The 11,986-nt window shown below is 43.7% G+C and overlaps 1 pseudogene; it reads right to left on the minus strand.

Moving 5' to 3' along the window:
* Positions 1-658: 658 nt before the first annotated feature.
* Positions 659-11,576, minus strand: LOC119245681 (high mobility group protein B2-like; annotated as a pseudogene).
* Positions 11,577-11,986: the final 410 nt, after the last annotated feature.

Consider the following 11,986-nt stretch of genomic DNA (forward strand, 5'->3'; position numbering starts at 1 on the left):
ACACTGAGCTCTTGGTTTTTCACATAACTCTCTGAGTAATTAATTCAACATTTTATTCAGATAGTTACTGGATAGCTACATTTTGTTTATTAAAAGAATTTTGTAATGAAATTATGAATATATTTTTTAAAAGACAAGAAGTGTAAGGTGGCGGATACACACAGTCCTACCCATTCACTGTGCTATCAAATACAAGTCAAGAAATGAAAGAAACCATTCAATATTTAGAAAAAATTAACATCGTTAGCTTTAAAACCTAACGTATGCAGTTAGCCCCTCAAAAAGCTACAAGCTGCATTTTTTTATAATAAATTTTATTTTTATATTCCCCATACAATTGCAACCCCCCCATTCTGACCCCGATCCCTCCCCTCCCGCCCCCCCCCCCAAAAAAGTGTCTCTGGTTCATAGTTTTTTGTTGATTTTGATTTTCACTTTCTACAAGCTGCATTTTTAAAAAAACACATTTTCTCATCAGCTATACTAAAATCTGTACAGATGTTACACTGAAGTGAACACTGAGCTGCACTTGAATTCACATTCCTAGCAAAACAGTTGCCTGAGTGCACACACCTGCCCCCCACACATCATTACAGGAGAGCCTTTAACTCATCTTATTTATCTTCATCTTCTTCTCCCCCCGCCCCCCATCTTCCTCCTAGTCATTATTCTTCTTTGAGCCTGTGGGTCTGTCAGGGCCCTCTTTCCTGCTTCACTTTGGCCCTCAGCGCAGTACGGGCAATATCCTGTTCCTAGCTCTCCTTTTGCTTAGTTGCATTCTGTTTATACGACAGTGGTTTATCCTTGGCTGATTGTTCAGACCACATTTTACCCAATCTCTTTGCAGTCTCCCCAATGGCTAGGCCAATGGGTTCACTTTTGATCTTTGTGTCAATGTTCAGAGCAAAACAGGAAGAAGGCAGATGGAGGCCTCAAGAGCATTGGGGTCCTTTTCCTTTCCTTTTTATCACCTTTGGGAGGAACATAATTTTTTAAAAAAATTATTTATTTATGCATACAAGAACTGGGGTACAGGCCAGAAGTGGGGCGGGTGAGAGGATTCACCAGAGACAGAGTGGGGAACAGAACAGGCAGACTGAAATACACTGCTGAGGGGAGCAGCAGGCGAGTCAGGAGAGGTCTGCTGCACCATGTGGGTTGCTCCCTGGCCGGGGATCGAACTTGTGCTGCAGAGGCTGTGGATAGCTTCATAGGTTGCGTCTTAACCCCTTGTGCCACCAGGGAGGCCCAAGGAATATAATTTTTGTGTCTCTCTGTCATAGTGAGCTTTGTCATTTTTGGCCATATCTTCAAACTTGGACCTCTCCTTAGCAGGCAGTGTCTTCCATCTCTTGGAACATTACATTTATTTTTTGGAGAATTCTGGAAGTGGACAGGAGTCTGGGTGCTGCCTCTTGTGCTCCTCAGGGCAGGTGTAGGGTAAATGATTTTCAGGCTTTTCTGCCCTCCTGCCATTAGGATTGCCATGCCTGATGGAAGCACTTGTTTATGTCTGTGGGCCATGGCTGCAGTATTGATATAGTCACCAAGAGAAGCAGAGGCAAGGGAGGGATGGAGGGAGGGAAGAGGAGAGAGAGAGAGAGAGAGAGCGAGAGAGAGAGAATGCCAGAGAACCCAGTACAGAGTGAAGATTTGCCCTGGGCTGGGAGGCCTGCCGGCCTCCTATCCCCCCAGCACCCCTGCCTGCCATGTACCTGGTTGCTGCACTACATGTAAAAGCTCAGTAAAAGCCTGAAAAGCCACTGAGGGCTCTAGGACTCTCCTTTACCCATCTACAGAGGATCATAGAGAACCATCTATGTGCCTTCCTGGCATTACAGCAGGCCTGCAGGAAGAAGGCTTATCAGGACATCTTGGGGTCTCTCTTGCCCTAGTTAACAGATAGCAGATTTTCCATAGAGCTCCATCCAGCGGGGCTCCCACAGAGATGCTTCCTCCCTTAGGTTCTGACATGTGGTGTTTTCATACTTCCTGACTTTTTTGTTGTTTTAGAATATGTTTTTGATATATCTTTTAATTTATGTTTTATTTCTTTTTCATGAAGTACCATTGTTGTACATCCTTGCTAATATTTTGACAGTGTAGGATTTCTCCCCTCAGGTGTGGTCACCATGGGTCTCCCACCACCAAAGGACCCATAGTCCTCCATCATCCACATTTCCTGTCTTAATTCAAAGCTTAATCCCCCTTTCATTTGGATTATTATTTTCACTTCCCACACTGTTCTCTTTTCTTCCAGACTTTTTGTTTCATTTATTTGTCTTTAAAGAAAACAGTACCACATTTCAAACTTAATTCAAACACATCAATGGTAACAAAGAGCACTGACACATGACAGTCGTACCGAACAAGTGAATCCAAGGTCATGAGGGAGCTGGTGAGTGCCTGTCCCCTTGGGTATTGCTATTCCTTCCTCCCATATCCCCTGCCTTCATCTTTGAGAATGGTTAAACATATTCAGGAAACCAAGTCACTTTCAAAGAGCTGGGCTACACCTCCATACCCAAAACTACCTCAGGTTCTGAGAAGAAAGCAAACCTGGAGCTGCCGACCTGCTCCCTGTACCTGCCCCCTCCATCCCCAGCCCCGCAGCTACCAGGTCCTGCCTGGGACTAGGGGCACAGGAAGAGATAGGAAGATAGTCTCCACTTGGCAGTCCTCGAAAGCTGACCACAAGAGAGCCCAAACTAACAAGCAGAACTCTGGGTAGTTACCAGCTTCTTTGGGGGGAAGAAGTCCTTAAAGAAGATGTGAAATACCACTCAGCTATTAAAAAAAAAAAAAAAAAGATGACCAGAGGGCGGGTCAACATGGCGGCAAAGAAACGCTGTGAGTAAGATCTCCCATTAAAAAAAAGTTAATAGGGAGGAAAAGCGGCAGGTCCCAGTGAGAACTGGGACATGGAAGATAAACGGGCAACTCCAGCAAACTACCCGAAGAAGAAAGTTGCCATAAAAGAGGACTAGAAGGGAGGAAAGCTCAGAACCCTGCTACCCTCCCCCACCCACAAAGTTGGCACTCTCTGACCAACAGGAAGGAGGAAAAAACAAAAAAACTAAAACAACCAACAAGAACAAACTAGGCATCAAGCAGGACTGTGAGTGGAAAGGAACTATTTCAGCCACCACACCCCATGAACTGGAGCTGTGGAGAACCCTGCAGGATTCACCACGGAGGTGAGTGAACTGCTCCAGGCACCATTAAGGAAAAACAAAGACTCCCGGAGACCTACAGTCAGCCCCAGGCCAGCCGGTAAGCTTGTGCGGAAAAGAGGTGCTGGAAAAGCAAACGCGGATATCGCGGCTGCCCACGTCCCTGCGCCTGCGACCTAGGCTTGCGGGGAGACGCGCAGGGGCCCTCACTGAGGTGAATGTCCCTCACTGAGTAATCAGAAACCAGGCGCCCAGACAAGGGAGCCGGTGCAAAAGGCGACATTTCTGCGGACACTGAACTGGGCTACAGCCCATGTCCTGGACCTGAGGGCTTTGGAACTGAGACCTGGGGCACGAAATTTGGGGCGCGGGTTCCCCATGATGGTGGGGCACAAGGCAGACACAGCACCCCAAAGCCGTTGAGGCTTTCCCCACCACTCCCACTCTGTTCCCCTGTCCCACAGGGTTAAAAAAAAAAAAAAAAAAAAAAAAAAAAACAGCTTCCCAAGGACACTAGGAGAGATCTCTGGCGCCACCTAGCGACCAGAAAAAAAAATCACCAACATCCCATAGAATAGGGACCTTTCTTCAGTAAAGACTGCTTGAAACCTGCAGAAGGCTCCCGGAGGAGTCAGAGGTGAGCTGGGAAGTTCGCCCACGCCAGGCCCCTTCTGGCCAGCAGTCCGAGCCCAGAGGGGGAGCGGGCACCCACGGCTGGGGCACACCGGGCGCACGGAAGAATGTGCCTGTCTCCAAAGCGCCATTTTAGAATAGGGACCTTACTTCAATAAAGACTGCTTGAATCTGGCAGAAGGCTCCCCATGGAGCCAGAGGGAGAAGGTTCCCTGCACAGTCAGAGGTGAGCTGAAGGCCCCCACAAGCCCGGTCCCACCTGGCAGGAAGTCGGATCCCAGAGGAGAATCCAGAGATTTGGAACCCAGAGTGCAATCCAGCTGCCCCACCTGCAGGGAAGTCTGTGGGACTTCAAGACGCACATTTGTAACTAAACACAGAAGGAGGATTCTGTGATAGTGACCATTAACATACTCAAAGTAACACTGCCTCACTAGACTACTGGCATAACAGTTTTTGACTCATTTGGATTGCCAGTTTCTGAAACTCCCGAAAGAACACACCAAAAAGAAAGATGCCAGCCAGTACCAGTGGTACAGTGTCCCAACACATAAAGCAAATTAGAAGGCAGGCAGCAGGGAAAATAAAAACTACAAGCAAAGTAGCAACACCTCAAGAAAAAAGACAGACCACAAAAGAAACAAAAACAAAAAACCATGCACCAGCTTGCAACTACAGTGACTTGGAAGAACTTCTGAGCCTTCCAGAAAAAGAATTTAAAATTGCCGTGATGGAAAAACTGATAGAAGTCATTAAGGAAAACAACACTCAGAAGAATGAAATTGAGTCCCTAAATAGGGAAGCCATTAAGCAAAACAACACTCAGAAGAATGAAATTGAGTCCCTAAAGAGGGAAGTGAAAGAAATGCAGGAGATCAAAGAATTAATGGAGATGCTAAAGAACTCTGGGAAAAGCAATAAAAGCAGAATAGATGAAATGGAAGAATGAATAAGTACTCTTGAGGACACAGAAATAAAAAGAACCAAAACAGAAAAGGAAAGAGAAGTACGAAGGAAAAAGACCAAAGAAGGCTTCGGGAACTATCTGACTCCATGAGGAAAGGAAATATAAGAGTTATAGGAATCCCAGAAGGAGAGGAGAGTGATGCAGGAACAGCGAAAATATTCCAGGAAATAATTGAAGAGAACTTCCCAAACGTGAAGAAGGAGCTGAAATTTGATATACAAGAATCAAGAAGAACACCAAACTTACATGACGAAAGGAAAAATACAGCAAGACACATAATAGTAAAGCTCCCAAGAATCCAAGACAAGGAAAAAATAGTGAAGCTAACAAGAGGGAAGAAACAGATAACATTCAAAGGAAAACCAATCAGACTGACATCAGACTTCTCCGAAGAAACACTACGGGCAAGGAGAGAGTGGAGGGACATAGTCAACAGACTCCAAGAAAACAGATGCCAACCAAGAATACTCTATCCTGAAAAGCTCTCTTTCCTCTATGAAGAAAGAATAAGGACCTTACCAGACAAACAGAAACTCTGGAATTTCATTATGACTAAACCCCCACTGCAAAAAATACTACAAGGAGTCCTAAAGCCAGAACCTCAGAGGGACGAATAACAATGAAAGAAGGCCAAAAAAAAGTTATTAAAAGAATAAATAAATACAATCAAAGAAAAGACAAACACAATGGCAAATACAGATCCTAACATATCAATATTAACTCTAAATGTAAATGGACTAAACTCTTCAATAAAAAGACACAGAGTTGCAGGCTGGATCAAGAAACAAAACCCAACCTTTTGCTGTCTCCAGGAAACACATTTAGCTACAAAAGATAAAAACAGACTCAAAGTTAAAGGATGGAAAACAATCCTACAAGCAAATGGACCAAAAAAGAAAGCAGGAACAGCTATACTTAGATAAAACAGATTTCAAACTCAAAAAGATAAAAAGAGACCCCAACAGTCACTACATTATGATCAAGGGGACAACACTTCAAGAAGAAATAACACTCATTAACATATACTCACCAAACGAAGGAGCACCAAAATATATCAGACAACTGTTGTCATCTCTGAAAACAGACATCAGAGAAAACACATACGTAGTGGGAGACTTCAACACACCACTATCAACAATGGATAAATCAACAAGACAAAAAATTAGTAAAGAAACTAAAGCTCTAAATAAGGACCTAGAGCATTTGGGCTTAACAGATATCTATAGAACACTAAACCCCCCAAAAACGGAGTACACATTTTTCTCAAGCACACATGGATCATACTCCAGGATCGATCACATACTGGGACACAAGACAAACATCAACAGATACACCAAGATTGAAATCATACCAACCATCTTTTCTGACCATGAAGGCATCAAACTAGAAATAAACCATAAAAAGAAGGCAAGGAAATCTCCTACCTCATGGAGATTGAAAACCACACTACTGGAAGACCACTGGACTAATGAGGAGATCAAACAATAAATTAAAAAATTCTTTGAATTGAATGACAAGGAGGACACCAATATCCTAAATGTATGGGATGCAGCAAAAGCACTAATAAGGGGAAAATATATAGCAATACAGGCTCACATCAAGGAACAAGAAAGAACCCAAAGAAACAACCTAATCTCAAAGCTCAAAGATCTAGAAAAAGAACAACAAAAAACCCCCAAAACCAGTAGAAGAAAAGAAATAATAAAAACCAAAGCAGAAATAAATGAAATTTAAACTAAAAAAACAATCCAAAAGATCAATGAAGCCAAAAGCTGGTTCTTTGAAAAAATTAATAAAATAGACAAACCCCTAGCCAGGCTCACAAAGGAAAAAAGGGAGAAAGCACAAATAAACAGGATCATAAATGAAAGAGGAGAAATCACAACGGACACAGCAGAAATCAAAAGAATAATCAGAAACTACTATGAACAGTTATATGGAAACAAGTTCAACAATCTAGAAGAGATGGACAAATTCCTACAACTCTACAATCACCCAAAGCTAGATAAAGAAGAAATAGAACACGTAAACAGACTAATTACAAGCAGCGAAATTGAAATGGTAATCAAAAACCTCCCCAAAAACAAAAGCCCAGGACCTGATGGATTTACAAATGAATTCTACCAAATGTTCAGAAACAAATTAGTGTCTATCCTTCACAAACTCTTCCAAAAAACTGAGAAGGAAGGGATAATACCAAACACGTTCTATGAAGCCAACATTACACTAATACCAAAACCGAACAAGGACAACACAAAAAAAGAAAACTACAGGCCAATCTCCCTAATGGACACTGATGCAAAAATCCTCAATATAATTTTAGCTATCAGAATCCAACAATGTATCCATAAGATAATTCACCACGACCAAGTAGGATTCATTCCAGGAACACAAGGATGGTTCAACATCCGAAAATCAATCAACGTTATCCAACACATCAACAAAAAGAAATATAAAAACCATATGATAATATCAATAGATACCAAGAAAGCTTTTGACAAAGTGCAACACCCATTCATGATAAAAACCCTTGAAATTCTTGGGATAAAAGGAACATACCTCAACATCATAAAGGCCATATACGACAAGCCAACAGCCAGTATCTTTCTCAATGGTGAAAAGCTGAAAGCATTCCCATTAAGATCTGGGACAAGACAAGGATGTCCACTCTCACCACTGCCTTTCAATATAATACTGGAAGTCCTAGCCAGAGCAATAAGACAAGAGAAAGACATACATGGAATCCAAATAGGAAAAGAAGAAGTCAAACTACCACTATTTGCAGATGATATGATAATATACACAGAGAACTCCAAAAACTCCACAGAAAAACTAATTCAACTCATCAATCAGTTCAGTAAAGTGGCAAGTTACAAAATCAACACGCAAAAATCAGTAGCCTTCCTATACACCAACAATAAATCTGAAGAAGAAGAAATAAAAAAAGCATCCCTTTTACTATCAAAACAAAAAAAATCAAATACTTGGGAATAAATCTAACAAAAGAGGTAAAGGACCTATACAAAGAAAACTATAAAACACTGTTAAAAGAAATAGAAGAAGACACAAAGAAAGGGAAAGACATCCCCTGCTCATGGATTGGAAGAATAAACATTATTAAAATGGCCATCCTACCAAAAGCAATATACAGATTCAATGCTATTCCAATAAAAATTTCATTGTTATTCTTCAAAGAAATACAACAATTATTGATGAAATTCATATGGAATCACCAAAAACCCTGAATAGCCAAAGCTCTCCTGAGAAAAAAAAAAAAGAAGGGAATGGAGGCATCACACTCCCAGACTTCAAACTATACTACAAAGCCATAATCATCAAAACTGCATGGTATTGGAACAAGAACAGACACATAGACCAATGGAATCGAATAGAAAATCCAGAAAAAACCCCACAGATTTATGGTCAACTAATCTTTGACAAAGGAGCAAAGAATATGCATTGGAGCAAAGAAAGTTTGTTCAATAATGGTGCTGGGAAAACTGGGTCGCTACATGCAAAAGAATGAAGCTTGACCACTACCTCACACCATACACAAAAATCAACTCAAAATGGATTAAAGAACTAGACATAAGACCTGAAACCATAAAATACATAGAAGGAAATATAGGCGAAACACTACGTGATACGCACATCAAAGACATCTTTACAGACACATCACCCAAAGCAGTGATAGTGAAGGCAAAGATCAACAGCTGGGACTACATCAAATTAAAGAGCTTCTGCACAGCAAAAGAGACAATAACCAAAACAAAGAGAAACCCCACCAACTGGGAGAATATTTTTGCACACAACACTAATGATAAAGGACTGATCACAAAAATCTGCAAAGAGCTGATGAGACTCAACAAAAACAAAATAATCCAGTCAAAAAATGGGCAGAAGAGCTCAAAAGAAATTTCTCTGAAGAGGAAATGCAAATGGCCAACAGTCATATGAAAAAATGTTCAACATCACTTGTAATCAGGGAAATGCAAATCAAAACTACCATGAGATACCATCTTACACCAGTGAGAATGGCACATATTAAAAAATCTAGCAAGAACAATTGTTGGCAAGGTTGTGGATAAAAAGGAACTCTCCTGCGCTGTGGTGGGAGTGCAAACTGGTCCAACCACTATGGAGAGCTGTGTGAAGATTTCTGGACCTACTAAACATAGAGCTTCCATATGATTCAGCAATTCCACTCCTAGGTATTTACCCAAAGGACACAGAAACATCCATTCCAAAGAGCACCTGCACCCCTATGTTTATAGCAGCACTATTTACCATAGCTAAGCTATGGAAACAACCCAAATGCCCAAAAATAGATGACTGGATCAAGAAGATGTGGTCCATATACACCATGGAATATTACTCAGCATTCAAAAAAGATAAACTCATGCAATTTGCAGCAACATGGATGGAGCTGGAAGGGATCATGCTCAGCGAAATAAGCCAGAAAGAAAAAGAAAAATACCGGATGGTCTCACTCATAGCAGGAATCTAGAAAATCTAAATAAGGGATCAGGAAAAAGAATATAAGAAAGAAAAAAATCAAAATCAATAAACAACTATGAACCAGAGACACTTAATGGTGGGGGCGTGGAAAGGAGGGATTGGGGCCAAAATCAGGGGGTTGCAATTGTATGGGGAATATAAAAATAAAAATAAATAAATAAATAGCAAAAAACAAAAATAAACAAAAATAAACGTCTAGACTCTAAGACCAATTAGTGCTTACCAGAGAGGAAGGGGGCAGCAGGCAGGTGAATCAGGTCTAAGGGGTCATGTTCTGCTGAAGGGTAGGCTTGGGCTTTGAGTGGAGGTGACCTTAATGTAGTATGTACGCATGTTGGTGTTAATGCTGCACACCTGAAACGTATATGATGTGATAATGCAACATCACTTCAATGAAAAAAAAAAGAACACCAACCTGGTTCACCAATGGCCTGGATCAAATGCTGTCATGGAAATCTTTACAAATGACACATCCTCAGATTCTTGGAACACTGGAATATTTCAAAATTGCTACTGAGTTGCAGTGAGGAGGGAAACTTGAGAAAATGTTCTCAGAAGTCTGTTTCTCCTCCTTCTCCTGCTACTCCTCCTCCTCCAGGAAGTCCTCCTGTTTGAACTCTCTCTTCTTGGAAGGTGTGTGGGGTCCTAGGGCAGAAGCCAGGTGAGTTCTGGAATCAACCTTTATGTCTGGCTGCTGAATAATCCCCTACCTGGAAACCATTCCTGAGTGGCTTTGGTCAAACCATCCAGTACCTGGTCTGGGGCAACAGGGGGATTGTCTGGGCCAACCACAAGAGGTGCGCAGTGGTGATTCCAGGTGAGACAGGATGCTGACTGATGCCACTTGCAGTGATTTGACACCAGTTTATGGAGGGTCACAGAGAGCTTTCCTGGCCCCACATGGCTTGACTCAGCCTGGGAGCTCGAGCAAGAGAAGACACCTGGGCTAGGAGCCTGGTCTGGATCAGGGAGGGGGCATGTCCATCCCTGGCAGTTTAAGCACTAGAGACCTACAAAGGCCAAGGGGAGGTGGCTGCCTTTTGTCCCCCACAAGCCCCTCCACTTACTCCTGATGAACAGTAGCCCTGATGTCTGGAGGTGCCACCGGTAAGCATTTCCTGGGCCCTGTGAATGGTGTCAAAAGTTCTCCTTGGCCAAACTCTACCAAGGCTCCCATTAACTTTTCAACTAGGCCTCCACTTTTGTCTTCTCTGTTCATCTCTGCATTGACCAGTTTAACAAGAGCCCTAAGTCTGATTAGCCTGAATGCTCCATCCTCCGTATCCCATGACCCTCCAACCTCCAGGTGATGTCTGATCACCCTGCCTGCCCTCAGCAAGACTGTGTTAGGTGATTCATCCAGAATTCCCACTTTTTTCTGAGGGTTCCATTCAAGGACACCCCAAAACCCTGTTCTTTGGCTGCAAATTCCCACTGTATTCAGAATTTTGCAAAAATTCCCGAATAAAATCCGTTTTTACCACTTTACTGTTCAGCTCTGGATTATTTTTAATAGCAGGTCCCTGCCCCTGAGACCCCTGGCCCTCATGTCCTACCTCCTCTGCCTGTAAGACAGGGATGGCAAGACCCACAGATGTGCAGGCCCTCATGGCACTCCAAATTCGGTCCTTTCCCTCACTTCTTTCCGTGACCACAGAGAGGAAGACCAGGGACGTCTAGGAGGGGCGGCAACCAGCGGCGGCTCAAAAGTAGCCCCTCTTCCTCCTCAGTGCCTGGCGGGGTCTGGGCCCTGAGCAAGTCGCCGGCCCACCCCGCCCATCCAGGCCCCCTCTCGGCTTGGTGACCCCCTGATTGTAACGACAGCAGCAAGTTCCGCAAGGGGATCGTCGGCCGGGGCTCCTAAATTAAGAAGCGGACGACTGCAGAGAGACAAGGGTGGGAGGGATGAGCGGAAAACTGCAGAGGTAAAATGGAGGAGCATGCGGAGGTGAGTGAGAGGGAGGCTACGAGCCGCCGCCCACCCCAAGTCTACGGTGTGAACGCTAGGGGGCGCCAGAGACCGCCGGAGGCCAAGGCCAAGCGCCACTGCGGCGCGGCGCCCGCCCGCTTCTCCGCAGTACGGAGGGCTGGCCTCTCCGCCTTCGCGCTCGGGCCCGCTCCGCCCCGTTGCGCAGCCACGGACCGGGTGACTAACGTGTCCGCTGCAGGCTCCGCGCCCCGGGCCAGGATTCTAAATCTGAAGAAATAGCCCTCCTCCCCTCCTCTTCCCTGTCCCCCTCCACCTGCATCATCTGGTCCACCTTCTCGCCCACCTTCTCCCCCATGTTCTCTTGATAGATGAGAGGGGGGGAGAGAGAGACCATTTAAAATACCCGGATGACGTAACATCCTGGAAAAATGATTTTCATATAATATTGAAGTTAAAATGCAGGACACACATGAATCACCATGTAAAAATGTCAGTTACACACAGAAGAGAAATGACAGCCAAATTCCCCCCAAATAGGAATAAAGGTTTTCCACCTTTTCCAGCTCTTTCACATTTGCTGGGTAGATATAAATTCATATGAAGATGAAATAAAGCCTTCCCTTTATACAAATAAGGGAAGCCAGCTGCTTCGGGGCTGTGCTGGGACTAGGGTTGGGGGCCTGGGCGGGGCTTGGGAACTCCTGTGCCCCAGACCCTTGAGTCTCCCCTTCCATGTCTCTGAAGATACACTTGCAGGCTCCCCTT

The sequence above is a fragment of the Talpa occidentalis genome, unplaced genomic scaffold, assembly GCF_014898055.3.
Source record: "Talpa occidentalis isolate TD23 unplaced genomic scaffold, MPIMG_talOcc4v2.1 talOcc4.15, whole genome shotgun sequence".
NCBI lineage: Eukaryota > Metazoa > Chordata > Mammalia > Eulipotyphla > Talpidae > Talpa > Talpa occidentalis.